The 17,290-nt window shown below is 27.4% G+C and overlaps 1 protein-coding gene across 1 annotated transcript in view; it reads right to left on the bottom strand.

The window, feature by feature from the left end:
• The window catches only part of Muc12Ea (Mucin 12Ea), a 79,071-nt gene extending 62,636 nt beyond the window's left edge, over positions 1 to 16,435 (bottom strand). The window contains exon 1 of the mRNA XM_087156572.1: positions 16,306 to 16,435. The gene's annotated coding sequence lies outside the window, so the exon portion shown is untranslated. The remainder of the gene's footprint in view (positions 1 to 16,305) is intronic.
• Positions 16,436 to 17,290: the final 855 nt, after the last annotated feature.

The raw sequence follows: 17,290 nt of genomic DNA, 5'->3' as shown, positions 1-17,290 counted from the left end.
TTTCACATGTTTTTGAAGTTCAAAAAGTGCTTAAAAATCAAGTAATATGAAATTAACCTCTTTTAATTCATCAAATATCAATGTTTAAAAATTGAAAATATATTCCCAATGAAATGATGAATCTTATTTCAATCAATAATAGATTTGTTTCAAATTAAATAATCTTAGACCTCATAAATTTTCTTTAATTCAAGTTTTGAATTTGCATTTAAAATTTTATATAAATATATATATATATATATATATATATATATATATATATATATATATATATATATATATATATATATATATATATATATATATATATATATATATATATATATATATATATATATATATATATATATATATATATATATATATATATATATATATATATATATATATATATATATTGCTTTTATTCTAGAACATAAAGCTTTTTAATTGTTCGAATCTTTTTTTTTCAAATTAACATTTGTTACGTTCTTTAGTAACTAATAAGTTGTTTAGATTTATTTCAATAAGATGTTTCGATTCGATAAGAGTACATGCTTTCTATAAGAAGGGTATATTTCTTCTTTAAAAAAAATATCAGCTTGGCACTCTTCAGCTTAAAATATTTGATTTATGTAAATATATCGACTGATAAAACGTTTTAGTGCTTAAAACAGTGTTGTTTTTATAATAATCGTCTTCAATATATCTATATACTACTTAGGCATGCAGCCCTTCATTTCTCAACATGCTGTGGAAGTGGTTCTTCATTTGAAAAATTTGTGTTCCCCATTATGCATATTCTCCAGGAAAATGTTTATAAAATCTGTCAAAAAGGGCAAATAACAAGCTCCAAACATTTTTGCAAAATTGTTTCTGGCTTTTTCAATTTTGTTGTTTTTTCAACAAAAAAAATTATTATTTGTTTGACTTTATAATTGGGCTTTCACTTTTTCGTTTATTAACGTCATGAGATTAGATTTTCCACTTTTTCTGCTCGAATAATATTTTTCGAAAACAATATCCTATATTCCATTGCTACAGAGTGGAATAACAGGTCAACATTATTTAAATCTACGTTTTACCTTTAACTAAAATCTGAATCATTTACTCTCAAAACTGAATCAGAAAGAGTTTCTAAAAAAACAATTGAGCAAAATTGTTTTTAGGTTTTTCAACTCTATTTTTTTTTAATCTAATTATTTGACTTTATAATTGGGCTTCCACTTTTTCGTTTAATATCATCGTGACATTTAATTTTCCATTTTTTTCTGCTCGAATAATATTTTTAAAAACAATATTCACTATTCCACAAACGTAGAATGGAATAAAAGGATCAAAAATATTTTAATTTACGTTTGCCATATAGCAGTCTTGTTCGTTTTGCTCTAACTGAAATATCAATCTAAATCATCTATTCACAAATCTGAATCAGTAAAAGTTTCTAAGACAATAATTGTTTATAGTATCGTTAAGAATCGCATAGAGAACCGTGGTGGCTCAGGGGATAGAGCTTTCGCCTTCCAATGAGATGACCCAAGTTCGAATCCCAGCGGTGGCTGTTTGATACGAATTATGCTCACGGCTGGCATCGGCCACAGTACAGACGTAAATTTATCTTCGGTGGTAGACGGATCATGGGTTAGAATCCCCTTGCCATCGGGCTAACTATGGGAGATTTTCGCTGATTTCCCCTCCTTGTAACTCAATTGCTGGTTAGTTCTATCAAAAGATTCTCCAGCAAGGCTAGATTGTCCCACTGTATGATCCAAGAGTTCCCTTGTTTTCTGAATCATGTTCAAAATTACATGGCTATGGATTGAACATTCATAGTCGTGAACTCAAAATCGGGTCAGTTATTCAACGCTGGTAATGAAATAATATAAATATAATTTTATAGACATCGTTCTTAGAACAAGCAAAAGTCGTAAATGAGAAACAAATACACCCTTTGCTTTTACTAATGTGGTAATAAATATATATCAGAAATTACCGAACTCACATAAATCAGAGAAGAAAAAATATAAAGCACAAGAGCATATTCAATATCATTAACAGGGAGTAACCCATTTAATGATGAATTTAACTCTATCATTATTAAATAACAGAATGAAAAGTATAACGCCCCCTGAAAGCAATCATCTTCAGGGGTCTGTTTAGAAGAAATGTAGGTCCATTAACGGACTCTTCACAAAATATATTTTCATAAAAACGGACCCTTCACAAAATATTTTAACTTTAAAACGGACCCTTCACAAAATGATTTTTCTTTTAATCGGACCCTTCACAAACTTGTTTATCTTCATTATTGTTTCTTTAATCGAATGAACCCTTCCCAGGGCAGAAAACAAGAAAGATGGATGTAAACGAATTAAGTTTTATCTTCGGTAGACAATTCTTCCATTATTCGTCCGAAATGAATATTCTGCTTTGAGCAGTATAGGCTAAATATCAAATATTTGTATGTTGCATCTCTAATTTAGAAGCTGCAATTGCAGTTTATTTTTGAAAATTAAAAATTTCTTATTATGATTTTACAGTTCCGAGCATAATCTTGTATCTATTTACAATTTAAAAACTCATTGAAAAAGTTTTTTGCAATAACCGGACCCTATTTGCACAAATTCATAAAAGCGGACCCTGGTTGAAAGAATGTGAGTAATTTTTTCACAATTTGACGAAAACCGGACCTTTCACAAAATGTCTGGACAGACCTCTGATCTTATCAGAAAGAATTTTCTTCTATAGTAGTTAGAATTTGAATTGAGAAAGATGTTGAACATGAAATACTGACCTGAAAATTCGCGTTCTTTCCTGCCTTTTATGGCCAATATAAGTTGAATCTAAGCTAGACGCATTCATCTTCCCTTTTCTAATTCTAAGTCGTTATTTTTCTTCAATGATTGTCATAATAGCAATTGAATGAAACGCACACTACTTAATTCACTGAATCAAGTGTCAAAAAATAGCTCTTGAAGCGCTATTGTTCCAGAAACGGAGAATCCAGTTTAACTTTAAAATAAAATTTTTAGTTTGATGCGCAAGCGTGGGTTATATTTTCCTCATAAAAATTCGTGAGTAATTTTTTCTTTTCATGAAAGTTGGACTTTTGGAAAATTAGAATACAAGCCAGTGGTAGAAATTATCACAGATTACGATACAATCTGAAGATTACTGAGCCGAAAAACAGTAAAATAATGGTTTTAATTCAATTACTGTTTGTATGTACTACTTACTCTTCTCCTCTACAGTCCATGAAGAACCCTGGTCTCTTTTAATGCTTTTTTAGGCTCCTAAAATATTTGTTTGCGTATCTGCAGATATTTAAGCAAAATAAAATTGAAGATTTTTCTAAAATTTCTAATGAAGTTCTTTAATTAACTGGAATTTTGAAGAAAAATAAAAGAATTTGAAGGACAGGAAAAATTCAAAATATAAATTCTTTATTTCCGAAAATTCTAATCATGTATAGGGCTTTAATATCTAACAAATTTCTTCAAACATCTTTTAGATCGTTAATTTTATTTTTCATTAGTTTAAAAGTGCATGAAATTTTTCTATTGAAATAGCGATTTTTTATAATTTGTTTAGTATAGTTTTTATCTACCATGCATGAGTTAACTTTGTTGCCATCGGCGTTAAAAGATAGAGCCTCTGCCTTGGTTGGATAATGTGTGCTAATTTTGCTGCCCGTACGTTTGAAGCCTAAGTTTTACAGGCTAACTGTGTTTAGGGTCTCACACAAATTTGAATTTATGAAGATTGTGCTGCAGACTGACTAAGTATGTTCTGCAACCGGGAGTACAAGTAAGAGAGAAATTAACAAATTTACATCAAACTTCTACAGTTATAAAAAGTAAAATGATTTATGAAGATCCTGTTACAAACTGACTAAGTATGTTCTGCAACCGGGAGTACAAGTAGGAGAGAAAGTAACAAATTTACATCAAACTTCTACAGTTATAAAAAGTAAAATGATTTATGAAGATCCTGTTACAAACTGACTAAGTATGTTCTGCAACCGGGAGTACAAGTAGGAGAGAAAGTAACAAATTTACATCAAACTTCTACAGTTATGAAAAGTAAAATGATTTATGAAGATTCTGTTGCAAACTGACTAAGTATGTTCTGCAACCGGGACTACAAGTAGGAGAGAATTTAACAAATTTACATCAAACTTCTACAGTTATAAAAAGTAAAATGATTTATCAAGATTATGATGCAGACTGACGAAGTATATTCTGTAACCGGGAGTACAAGTAAGAGAAATTAACAAATTTACATCAAACTTCTACAGTTATAAAAAGTAAAATGATTTATGAAGATTCTGTTGCAAACTGACTAAGTATGTTCTGTAACCGGGAGTACAAGTAGGAGAGAAATTAACAAATTTACATCAAACTTCTACAGTTATAAAAAGTAAAATGATTTATGAAGATTCTGTTGCAAACTGACTAAGTATGTTCTGCAACCGGGAGTACAAGTAGGAGAGAAATTAACAAATTTACATCAAACTTCTACAGTTATAAAAAGTAAAATGATTTATGAAAATTCTGTTGCAAACTGACTAAGTATGTTCTGCAACCGGGAGTACAAGTAGGAGAGAAATTAACAAATTTACATCAAACTTCTACAGCTATAAAAAGTAAAATGATTTATGAAGATTCTGTTGCAAACTGGCTAAGTATGTTCTGTAACCGGGAGTACAAGTAGGAGAGAAATTAACAAATTTACATCAAACTTCTACAGTTATAAAAAGTAAAATGATTTATGAAGATTATGATGCAGACTGACGAAGTATGCTCTGCAACCGGGAGTACAAGTAGGAGAGAAATTAACTAATTTACATCAAACTTCTACAGTTATAAAAAGTAAAATGATTTATGAAGATTATGCTGCAGACTGACTAAGTATATTCTGTAACCGGGAGTTCAAGTAGGAGAGAAATTATCAAATTTGCATCAAACTTCTACAGTTATAAAAAGTAAAATGATTTATAAAAATCCTGTTCCAGACTGACTAAGTATGTTCTGCAACCGGGAGTACAAGTAGGAGAGAAATTAACAAATTTACATCAAACTTCTACAGGTATAAAAAGTAAAATGATTTATGAAGATTGTGCTGCAGACTGACTAAGTATGTTCTGCAACCGGGAGTACAAGTAGGAGAGAAATTAACAAATTTACATCAAACTTCTACAGTTATAAAAAGTAAAATGATTTATGAAGATTCTGTTGCAAACTGACTAAGTATGTTCTGCAACCGGGAGTACAAGTAGGAGAGAAATTAGCAAATTTACATCAAACTTCTACAGTTATAAAAAGTAAAATGATTTATAAAAATCCTGTTCCAGACTGACTAAGTATGTTCTGCAACCGGGAGTACAAGTAGGAGAGAAATTAACAAATTTACATCAAACTTCTACAGGTATAAAAAGTAAAATGATTTATGAAGATTGTGCTGCAGACTGACTAAGTATGTTCTGCAACCGGGAGTACAAGTAGGAGAGAAATTAACAAATTTACATCAAACTTCTACAGTTATAAAAAGTAAAATGATTTATGAAGATTCTGTTGCAAACTGACTAAGAATGTTCTGCAACCGGGAGTACAAGTAGGAGAGAAATTAACAAATTTACATCAAACTTCTACAGTTATAAAAAGTAAAATGATTTATGAAGATCCTGTTGCAGACTGACTAAGTATGTTCTGCAACCGGGAGTACAAGTAGGAGAGAAATTAACAAATTTACATCAAACTTCTACAGTTATAAAAAGTAAAATGATTTATGAAGATTCTGTTGCAAACTGACTAAGTATGTTCTGCAACCGGGAGTACACGTAGGAGAGAAATTAGCAAATTTACATCAAACTTCTACAGTTATAAAAAGTAAAATGATTTATGAAAATCCTGTTGCAAACTGACTAAGTATGTTCTGCAACCGGGAGTACAAGTAGGAGAGAAATTAACAAATTTACATCAAACTTCTACAGGTATAAAAAGTAAAATGATTTATGAAGATTGTGCTGCAGACTGACTAAGTATATTCTGTAACCGGGAGTACAAGTAGGAGAGATATTAACAAATTTACATCAAACTTCTACAGTTATAAAAAGTAAAATGATTTATGAAGATTCTGTTGCAAACTGACTAAGTATGTTCTGCAACCGGGAGTACAAGTAGGAGAGAAATTAACAAATTTACATCAAAATTCTACAGTTATAGAAAGTAAAATGATTTATGAAGATTATGCTGCAGACTGACTAAGTATTTTCTGTAACCGGGAGTACAAGTAGGAGAGATATTAACAAATTTACATCAAACTTCTACAGTTATAAAAAGTAAAATGATTTATGAAGATTATGCTGCAAACTGACTAAGTATGTTCTGCAACCGGGAGTACAAGTAGAAGAGAATTTAGCAAATTTACATCAAACTTCTACAGTTATAAAAAGTAAAATGATTTATGAAGATCCTGTTACAAACTGACTAAGTATGTTCTGCAACCGGGAGTACAAGTAGGAGAGAAAGTAACAAATTTACATCAAACTTCTACAGTTATGAAAAGTAAAATGATTTATGAAGATCCTGTTGCAGACTGACTAAGTATGTTCTGCAACCGGGAGTACAAGTAGGAGAGAAATTAACAAATTTACATCAAACTTCTACAGGTATAAAAAGTAAAATGATTTATGAAGATTGTGCTGCAGACTGACTAAGTATATTCTGTAACCGGGAGTACAAGTAGGAGAGAAATTAACAAATTTACATCAAACTTCTACAGTTATAGAAAGTAAAATGATTTATGACGATTATGCTGCAGACTGACTAAGTATTTTCTGTAACCGGGAGTACAAGTAGGAGAGATATTAACAAATTTACATCAAACTTCTACAGTTATAAAAAGTAAAATGATTTATGAAGATTCTGTTGCAAACTGACTAAGTATGTTCTGCAACCGGGAGTACACGTAGGAGAGAAATTAGCAAATTTACAGCGAACTTCTAAAGTTATAAAAAGTTAAATAATTTGTGAAAATTCTGCTGCAGACTGACTTAGTATGTTCTGCAACTGGGAGTACAAGTAGGAGAGAAATTAACAAATTTACATCAAACTACTAAAATTATAAAAAGTAAAATAATTTTAAAGAAAGGAATTAATCTAAATCCAAGCAATACTTTTTGATGTAAATTTTAAATGTATGCAAAAAATATATTATTCTGACTTTAATTGCGTGCAAAATTCAAACTCTAAGTTCTATTATTGGAACAGTGGCAGGTAAATGGTTTGGTTACATTAAACTTATTTCCATTCTTAATAGCGCAAAATCTGAGCTGAAACTTTACTGTTTTTTTTAAAAATCTTTTTAGTATGAGCAAAAATAAAGGAACTTCAGCAATTTTTGTTTCGCATATTTAAGAATAAATTGAATGCCTTAAAAAAAGTTTGTAAACAATCTAAAAAAAATTAAAAACATTGTCTGATACTAACCTTGTTTGTCATAAGCTCTAAATAATGTTTCATTTTAATTCCTAACTTTCATATTCTGTAACCTAGGTTACATTCACGTTCCTATATTTTGCATTGAAGTTAAACTTTGATCGATATTTTTATTTTAGTTGCGTTCATTTTATAAATTTCTATATGAATTTCTGCTAATAATATAAATGAAACTTTTGCAATAAGATTCATCTTTAAAACTATTCAATAAGAGTTCTAGTTTAAAAATATTAGCATTTTATGTTAAATTTCTTTTATTGTAGCTTTGAAATTTTTCGTTTCTTAAGCTTTCATATTATTTGAGCCATTGTCGAGTGTAAAATCTAAGTTTATAGAGGAGGCGTTTAAAAACTTAAAAGTAATATCGCCGACAGAATTTGAAATATTTCACTAGTAAGTTCGACTGTTACGGAAGTGGTGTGGATTAATTTAAGCAAAAAATGCCTAATGAAAGTACGAAAACTGAATGAATTATCATTTTAAAAAATTGCAATAGAAGGCTTAGGAAAATAAAAAATAACATTGTTACTAACTCTGAATTGATAGCACAGTGCAACAAATTACAATCTGCCACAAGTCATTTTTATTCTTAATTAAGTTAGCAACGATTAAGTTTATTTAATTAAGTTTATTTTCAAGGTCACTCAAATAAAAACAAATTTTTAGAGAAAAAACTATTAAGTAAAAATGTATCAAATGAGACTGCTGGCATAGCAGCCTCTTAATGAAGCTCTAGATTAGCGATCACCAGTCGCCAACAGGCGACTATTAAATGAAAAATAGCTACCAAAATATCAAACCATTTTTTGCCAGAAATGGCAATTAAGTCACAGGCTTAAAAAATTCCATAAACTCCATTTTTGCTCCCTTTCTATCGTAAATTCACATCTTGTTTCGATTGTTTTTACCAGTAGTTTTTTCTATGATTTTTCACAAGTTTTTGAAAATTCTGATAGTTTTAATACGACATGCGAATAACAAATCGTGCCTTTGAGTAATCCTTTTTTGATAAACTTGATTCCCGACGATTCAATCTTTAATTCAAATAGTCTTACCGCTCAATTTTTCGAGAGTCATTACAACGATTTTTCCCGTGATTTTCAATGTGCTATTATTATGACAGCCCAATTACGAATCGCTGATTTGAGTAATCACATTTTGATACTGAACACTCGATTCCATTGTAAAATTATATATCCTTTTTGATTGATTTTTTAGCAATTATTTCTGCAATTTCCACAAGTTATTATTAGCAATATTGATATTTTTAGAACGTATGCATTATGACATGCGAATTTCGAATCGAGATTTGAAAGAATTACTTTTTGACTTGTTCGATTCGCGGCGCTTTACTAGGAAGAACTACGTGGTTTGTGCTGATTATTTTTTCGCCAGTTAATGCTACAGATTATCATATTGTTTTTAAAATCAAGATTTCTTTTTAATACAATATTACTACGATTTGTGAAATTCGAATCGCGCATTTGAGAAATCCCTTTTTAGTTCATTTGATTGGTAATGATTTCATATTTAATTCACATGAGTCTTTTTGATTGTTTTTTTGACAGTTATTGCTATGGATTTTCTCCTAGTTTTTTTTTAAAATTTGGATGTTTATAATGTAAAATTAATATGATACGCGAATTTTGAATTGCACATTTTAGTAATCACTTTTTGACAATTTCGGTTAGCGACTATTTCATCGACCGAACTCAAATGTCGAAGGGGTTTAGACAGAGAGGAAACATTTTAATTATGCTTTTAATCCTTTTAATTTAACTTTCACAAATAAACTGATGATGGACATTTACACTATTTGGCAGTATCTTTCGATACATGCCAATAACAAGACCGTCGCGAAATGACAATTAGAGATATAAGATTCTCTATTAATTTTTCTGGTAAAATTATGCGAATACAATTCTGCAATGAACAGTTTTTGATAGGTAGTTAAATAGTATACAGTTGTCTGTTTTAGATTTTTGATTAAAATTTTTCTTTTTATTAAATTAGCATTAAAAGAATCTGTTTTCATCAGTTTAAACTGTAATATTATTATATTTTTAAAAAAAATCTAAAAACTGGTAGACATGTTATTTTAAATTACTTGCTCAAAACCACAAATAGCATCGTTTTATTGCTTTTAAGTTTTAGAGAAAAAATTCTTAGAAGGTCTAAAAAATTTTAAACGTTATTTTTCCTTATCTAATAAAACGACCTCTTTTATTTTCTTCCTATTTTTAAAAGATATTGTGTTGTCTAATTATACTATATCATCAAAAGTATGTTAAGAACAAAAAAGTATCATGAAAGCACAAATTAAAAATTTTAAACTGAAACCCAAGATGGCGAGGGTAGAGGCCTCTAAAATCTACGTAGTCTTACCGAATCATTTTTCATTGTAGATATTGCTACGAATTTTCACACAATTTTTAAGAATCCACTTTTTTCTCAATATGATATTATTAAAACTCGTAAATTTTTGAAACATTTCACAAATTTGGAAAAAACTCAAATATGAATTTTTTTTAAAAAAATTTAATTTGCCTACTCTATTACTAAAAAGTAGTATACTCTTTGCTATTGTGTGATAAAAAAAAACTATTAAATAAAATGAAATCATTTTTAAAAATTTTATTTGTTAAATTATTCATGAGGTTGTGAAGGTTATATTAAATCTTCAGTATGTTAATTTGTTTTAATAGATTTCGTTTTCCAAGTTTTGCAAAAGAATTGTTTGTTTTTTTTCAACTTTTTTACAGCAGTCATTGAACTGAAAAATTGGCTTTATAAAGCTCTGTATTCATTTATTATTTTCGTTTTACTACTGAATTTCGGACACACCCTTTCTATTTCAAAAATTTTATTTTATATAATTGAGACCTGATCACTTTTACCCCTGATTACTAACCAAGAATGAGTAATTCATTTTTGCTTTGTCCAGCGTTCTAGTGATTTAAATTAACTGATTTTTTAAAAAAAAAACATAGGTTAACAAAAACTTTAAAAAATAATTTAATTTTTAACGCAAACTTAAAGTATCCGAATGGTTTTGACAATTTTTTTTCTTTTTTTTAAATTTTTTTTTTTTTGAAGTAAGGCTCAATTGAGTTTTAAATTTTATGCTTGGTAAGTAGGAGCCCTAAAATTATAAATATAAAGTAAAGCTTAAAAATTTTTGAAATTTTTTTCAAAATAAGGGAAATATTGAGCTTAAAAGCTACAAATTTTAACGCCTAGCCATCATTTCTACTTCAAATTGTAATGCATTATTTTCAAAATAATTTTTTTCCTGATCAATAATGTGATTACATGTGTTTTGAACTAAAATCTTACAAATAATTCATAAAAGACATTGAACTAGAACTAAACATATTGTTAAATTTTAAATTTTTTTTTTTGAAAAAAACCTAAATATTCTTATTTGAAGCTTGATAAAAATCACACTTAGACCTTAAATTTTAGTTCAAAATATCGCTAATGTCTTACGAAATTTACAAGCAAAATTTGAAAAAATTGTAGTGTAAATTTTTTCTTCTTTTTTGTAATGTGTCTTATCTTAAAAATTATGTAAAAACAAAACAAAAAAATTATATATGAAGTGCGAGAAATTTCAACAAAACAAATTCAGAACAAGAAAATTAATAATTCGAAAATAAATTTCTGAAAATTAATTTGTTTGTTTTAAATATATAATTTATTCAAATAAAAGAATTTTAACGCACTCAAAACATGACGAAAACATTTCAGTTTCGTTTTCGTGAGTTTACTTCCGGTTTCGTCTGCCAGCATGCGAAAAAGCTACTATAACTTTATTTATAAAAATCGGATGTAAAAAATTTGTAAATCTAATAAATTCAAATTCAAATATGGGTACTAAAAAAATTTTTGTTCTAAATCTTTGGTTGAGATAGTCGATTTTTATCCATTCAGAAACCTTAAAATTATGATTATAAGTACATATTCATCTTTTTTAAGTTTTCAATTGGTAATTTAAATATTTCAGATTAATTCCTTTTTGCATACAATAAATATAGGCGTTGTACATTTAATAATTTTCTCTTTCAGTCTTATAACTTTTTTCGGTGTTTGAATGCGCTGCTACATATCATCGTACACATCTTACTCGTGCGTCTTTTCATAGTTGTTCTGCTAACAGCCGCAAAATACAATAATTTTCCAAACAGAAGATAAAGAGTAAGCGTTGAAATAAAATAATTTATGTCTGTGGTGATGTTTTGCTGTAACACTTTAAAGTAGAACTCCTATTTAACATATTTTTCATACTTTTTTCATTATTTTGTATTAATCTAAGTCAAAATAAGTGAAAAATATTACATTTAGCAATAAAATAATTTATGGTTATGAAATACAGCATGAAACACTGGTGCCTCTTTTAGTGTTAAAGGTAAAATAATCTAAACACGGCCCACTTACAAACAATAATTTTTCAAATTTGCATTTATTTGTAGTTATTTAAATCTAAGAGAAAGGTTTATTCATTATTGAAATTTCTTTAATTTACAATATTGATATATTTGATATATTTTTGACTATGAATGAAACAATTTTTTTTTCGAACTACTTTTTTATTTTTTATTTTTATTTTAGTCCAAATATATTTCTGATTGTCTAACAAATATTTTTAGTAACTATTAGACGGTATTTTTACAATTTAAAAATACCGAAATATATTTTTGATTGCAATTAGAGCGTTGGAAAAGGAATATATAAAAAGGACAAAGGTGTACTATTTGGATCACAGAGTTAATGGCGACCGTATTTAACAAAAGACTTGTGTAGAGTGTTGGCTTTCATAGTTTTATAACAAACTTCTGTTGAAAAAGTACGATATGTCGTAAAATTAGTTTAAAAAAAAGGAATTTGAATTTAGATTATTATGGTTCGCATTTGCCGGACAGAAAAATCGAACGAGAACTGACGTGTTGACGAAGTTTTAAATTTTTGTTTTGAAATAAAACAAATATTTTCAGAAAGGAAATTTTTTAGTTATTTTCTCGTTGACTTCATGTTATATAATAATAGTAGTTTAAAAATTGTCGTTGAAAAATTGCTTATAGGACATTAATGCGTTCTTTGTATTTTCTACTGGAAATATATTAAAATTAGCTAAATCATAATTCATGACACGAAAAAAAAATTAATATTGGTATTATCATATTTTAAAGAAAAGCAAATTGACCATAGTTTATTAAAAAATGAATAAACACTCTGAAAAGGAATTCGATTAATCAAATCGAATTCCTTTTTAATAATTCCTTTTCCTTTTTGAATTCCTTTTTAAACGAATTCCTTATTCATTAAACCGGTCTATACGAAATGGATCGTTCCTGGATCTTATGGATCCTAACTTTCAATAATGTAATTGTGAAAAAAGTAATTCTTTATAGGCAACAAATTTTTGCACCACCGTAAATATTGCAAAAAACGAAGCTGTTTTTCAATTTTCAACAACAACAAAAAATTTATGAAAAAAAGAAATAAAAAAAGTTTAAAAAAAAAAAAAAAAAAATATATATATATATATATATATATATATATATATATATATATATATATATATATATATATATATATATATATATATATATATATATATATATATATATATATATATATATATATATATATATATATATATATATATATATATATATATATATATACGAAATTTCCCTCGATATAAAATATCTTTGGGAAACACAATTTTAGGAATCATTTTAAGTTATTCAATTTAAATTCAAAACTTTTCAATAACGAAAAAACTTTTTTGTTTCAAAAAATATACTTTTAAGCTTTTAATGAATTAATTTTAAGCTTTAATGAATACTTTTAATGAATTAAATTTGAAATTAAAAAATTGAGAATAAATATACTAGCTTTTAATATATATTTCTGTAAGTCCATAAGAAATTTACAAAAAAATTAGCTTTTTATAAAAAAAAAATTTTTGATTGAGTAAATTGTAGATTAAATGACTAAATTAACTGATTAATTGAGTAAATTATTGATACACGGATTAATTAACTAAATGCTTGATTAATTAAGTAAATTATTGATTGATGGATTAATTGATTATTAAATCAAATTGAATTGATTAATTAATAGGTTGATTGATTAATTGATCAGTTTTTCGATCATTTGGTTGATTGATTGATTATTTTACTATTGATTTTACAAGCGCTGATGAACCTGAAACAACGCGTGATTTTGCTTTATACTAAGGTGCTGATCAGCTAAATAAGTGTTAGGAAAAAGATAAGGTTGGTCAAACCTGCCATGATTTCCCATAAATAGTACATCACTAATAATGTTTAAGTTTGACTTTGAAATTTATTATATTGTGTTTTTAATTTTAGACTAATTAAACCTTTTTCACAGAACATAGTTTTTTTTTTCGTTTTTTCAGACTTAGCGCACTTTTAGAATCAAATGTGTTTCATTTCTGAACTATTTTGCATATAGTTCAAGGTAAGAAAAAATAAATAAATGATTTTTTTTTCAAAATATACTCTGAAAAAAACAAATTTCTTTGAAAAAATTGCTGCTGAAAGTAATCACTCCTTACAAAGACAATTTTTTTTACAATTTTAAGTTTTTAATGTGCATAATTTGATAATTAAGTACATAATTTTAATTTAAAAAAAAAAAGCTTTACGGCATTTGAACGTTCGAAATTTTTTGTACTAAAAGAGAGAGATGTTTTTTTTTTTAGAATTAATATACTATTTAAATATTATGTTAATTCTTGAAAAATAAACAAAGGAATTTCTACGAGATCTTTGTATTACACTGCCAATATTTTTCGAAAAGTTTTATTTATTAAAACATTTCTGTAAAATTAAATTCCTAAAATATATATTTTACCAAAAAAATATACGTTTTAATTCAAAATAAAGTTTGATCTAATTTTTAATTACTTAATTATTCATTAATTACTTTAAAATATTTCTTTTTAAATTAAATCTTTTGAACTTAATATTTTTGAAATTTTTGAAAAATTGAACTTAATATTTTTGAAAATATTCTAGTTATAATATCTCAAAGTAAATGTTATGTTAGGAGGATATATTCGCATAAAACTGGAATTTTTTCATTTTATTAAGGATGAAAAGTAACATTTGTCAAAGTTTCTCTGATTTTCGAGGCCAATTCTCAACTTTTTTTTTTAAAAAAAAGAGTAATTAGAATTTTAAATTTTTAACAAACAAATCATACAGATTACAAAAATTTACCCTCTTAAAACAAGTTTTATGAACAATAGTGCAGTTTATGAAAAGCGCATTTTAAAAGAATTTAAGATAGCCTACACGTCTTATAATTTTTTATGGTGAAGGTAATATTGAAAAGCATTTTAAAATGCTTTTAATTCTATGTTATCCTTGATTTTTTACATAATGTATAATAGCCTTAAAACCTGAATAAAAAGAAAGGAAGAATTTTGATGATTTTTCGGATTATGTTTTTTTACTTAACGAGTTTAAAATTTATTTCGATAAAATTATGCTTTTTAGGTTTTAAATCGTTATGACGTCATTTTAACAGCATTGATTTCCACACACATTTTTCGAGGGAATGTATTTTTAGCATATTCCAAATTTCTGAATAAATAAACCTTTATGGAGGTTTTTAGTTTTGAACCTTAGCAAAAGGTTCACAACTAGAGATATTAACATGAAATGCATTTTTCCTGAATTTAATTTCTTGAAACTAGGATCAACACTTTATAGCAAAGAAAAAGTTTCTTTTATGTATTTTATTTATTTATGTTTACTAGTTTTAATATTTTTTCTAGATATAATATCGATATTAAAATGATAATTTTTTAAAAAATCTAGTTCATTGTTTGGTTATTGTTTCGAACAGTTCTAAATGCTGTCTAAATTTAAAAAATAAATAAATAAAAATTTATTTTTGTAGTTAGAGCTAACAAAATCAAAATGGTGTATACGTGTTTTACCTTTAGCTAGTCTCTGTTTTAATCTTCGTGCCGATCCTGGGTAGGTGCAACAATTCCAGATAGTACAAATTTATTTCGCTCTGGAATATGCTATTCGCTTAAATATTTTCTTGTTCTTAGTAAAGTTATACTTTTTTGAAATATTCTTATAAAATACTCTTTGATATTATGTAAGTTTAAATTTAAAGAAGTCACTTAATCGAAAAGTTTAAAAACGAAAGAACCCAAAAGGAGTGTCATCCAATAAGAGGCATCTAATGGTCTACTAAGATATAACGCCATGTTATAGTGAAGTTGTCAGTTGGAATATGCTATTTACGTAAACATTTTCCTGTTCTCAGTAAAGTTATACATTTTTGAAATATTCTTATAAAGTACTGTTTGATATTATGTTTTTGATTCACATTGAAAATAAGTTTATATTTAAAAAAATCTAAAGTCAATTAATTGACAAGTTTAAAAACGAAAGAACCCAAAATGAGTGTTATCCAATACGAAGCTTCTAATGGTCTAAGATATAGCACCACGTTATAGTTTAAATCTATCTTACTACCTTTTTTTAAAAAAAAAAAATAGTTATGTAAGAATACGTTCTCATAAAATTATATTAATAGGCAAGCTTATGTATTTCCTACAAAATAAAATTAGTTATACAGATAGCAATAATTCGAGTAATTTTTGAAGGAGTTACTTGAAAATAATAATTCGAGTTGAAAGTGACATTTGAAAGTTACATGAAGTATTACACTCTGTATAAAACAAAATAGAAAAGTTGCAATAAGTCCTATTTACAACATTTTCAACTGCTGAATATTTTCATAATAATTTTAGAAAAATTATACTTACTGAGTTGTTGTTGTTGTTGTACTTTTTCTACGTTTTTTTCGATACTTTCGAATTATGTATTTTATGTATTTGTAGTAATTCTTTTTCTGTCCTCTGTATGGATGCCTGCGAAGGAAAAATATGACATATCGTCGTTCTTCGGGAGTGGTATCTGGTGGGAACTCAATATCAATCGGTGCTAAGGTTGTGGTTGTTTCTCGAGAATAATATATTTCAAAACCTGTTGGCGGTGCTCTTGTTGTAGGTGATTGTATAAAGATATCGAAACCTGTCGGTTTTCTCGTGTATAAAGGTATTCTTACACCTGGATTCTTTTCTTCATAATGTCTTCTGCATTGTTCCAAAATAAATTCTATTAACTCATACAAACATTGCTTATGTTTTTCTGGTGGAGCCTTCCCTTTATTGATGAAATGAGTTAGAGAGTTGGGAATTTTTTAACATAATGGTGATGTAAAGGATATTGTTCTTGGAATCCTGGTAGAAATGCTTGGATCTGAATTATGTTTGTCGGGAAATTCTGGAATATTTGCGTTCCTCTTCTAGGAATTAGGGTTTCTTCTGGTCCTCTTTTTGGGAAAACATTCGGAAGTAATCTTTTTATAGGGTGTTCCTCTTCCTCCAGCAAAATACCTATAATTAACTTAACCTCCCTAATCAACGGTTCATTGGGTTTTCCAGTTGTTTCTAAATAGGCATTTCTTAAAGCTCTTGTTACGATTTGCACTTTCCTGTCAAGTGTAACAGAGTCATCGCATTCAACTATAATTAACTCTGATATCGTAGCTGCGAATGAAACCATTAAGACATCTTTCTGACTAGGATCAGTTTCTGCTGTTTGTAGCAGGCTGATAGCTTTAAGCATGACGTGAGTTACTTGCTTAAAATCTGTCCGAGCCCTAGTTCCGAAATTAGGATCACTAAGTATATTAGTCACAAAAATATCTCGGAATTTCACATTCATTTCATCAAACTCATACGGATC

This window comes from Parasteatoda tepidariorum, chromosome 2 (assembly GCF_982258835.1).
Source record: "Parasteatoda tepidariorum strain Cologne lab strain chromosome 2, Ptep-v5.0, whole genome shotgun sequence".
NCBI lineage: Eukaryota > Metazoa > Arthropoda > Arachnida > Araneae > Theridiidae > Parasteatoda > Parasteatoda tepidariorum.
The sequence above is the reverse complement of the archived record's forward strand: the minus strand, read 5'-3'. Positions and strand labels throughout refer to the sequence as shown.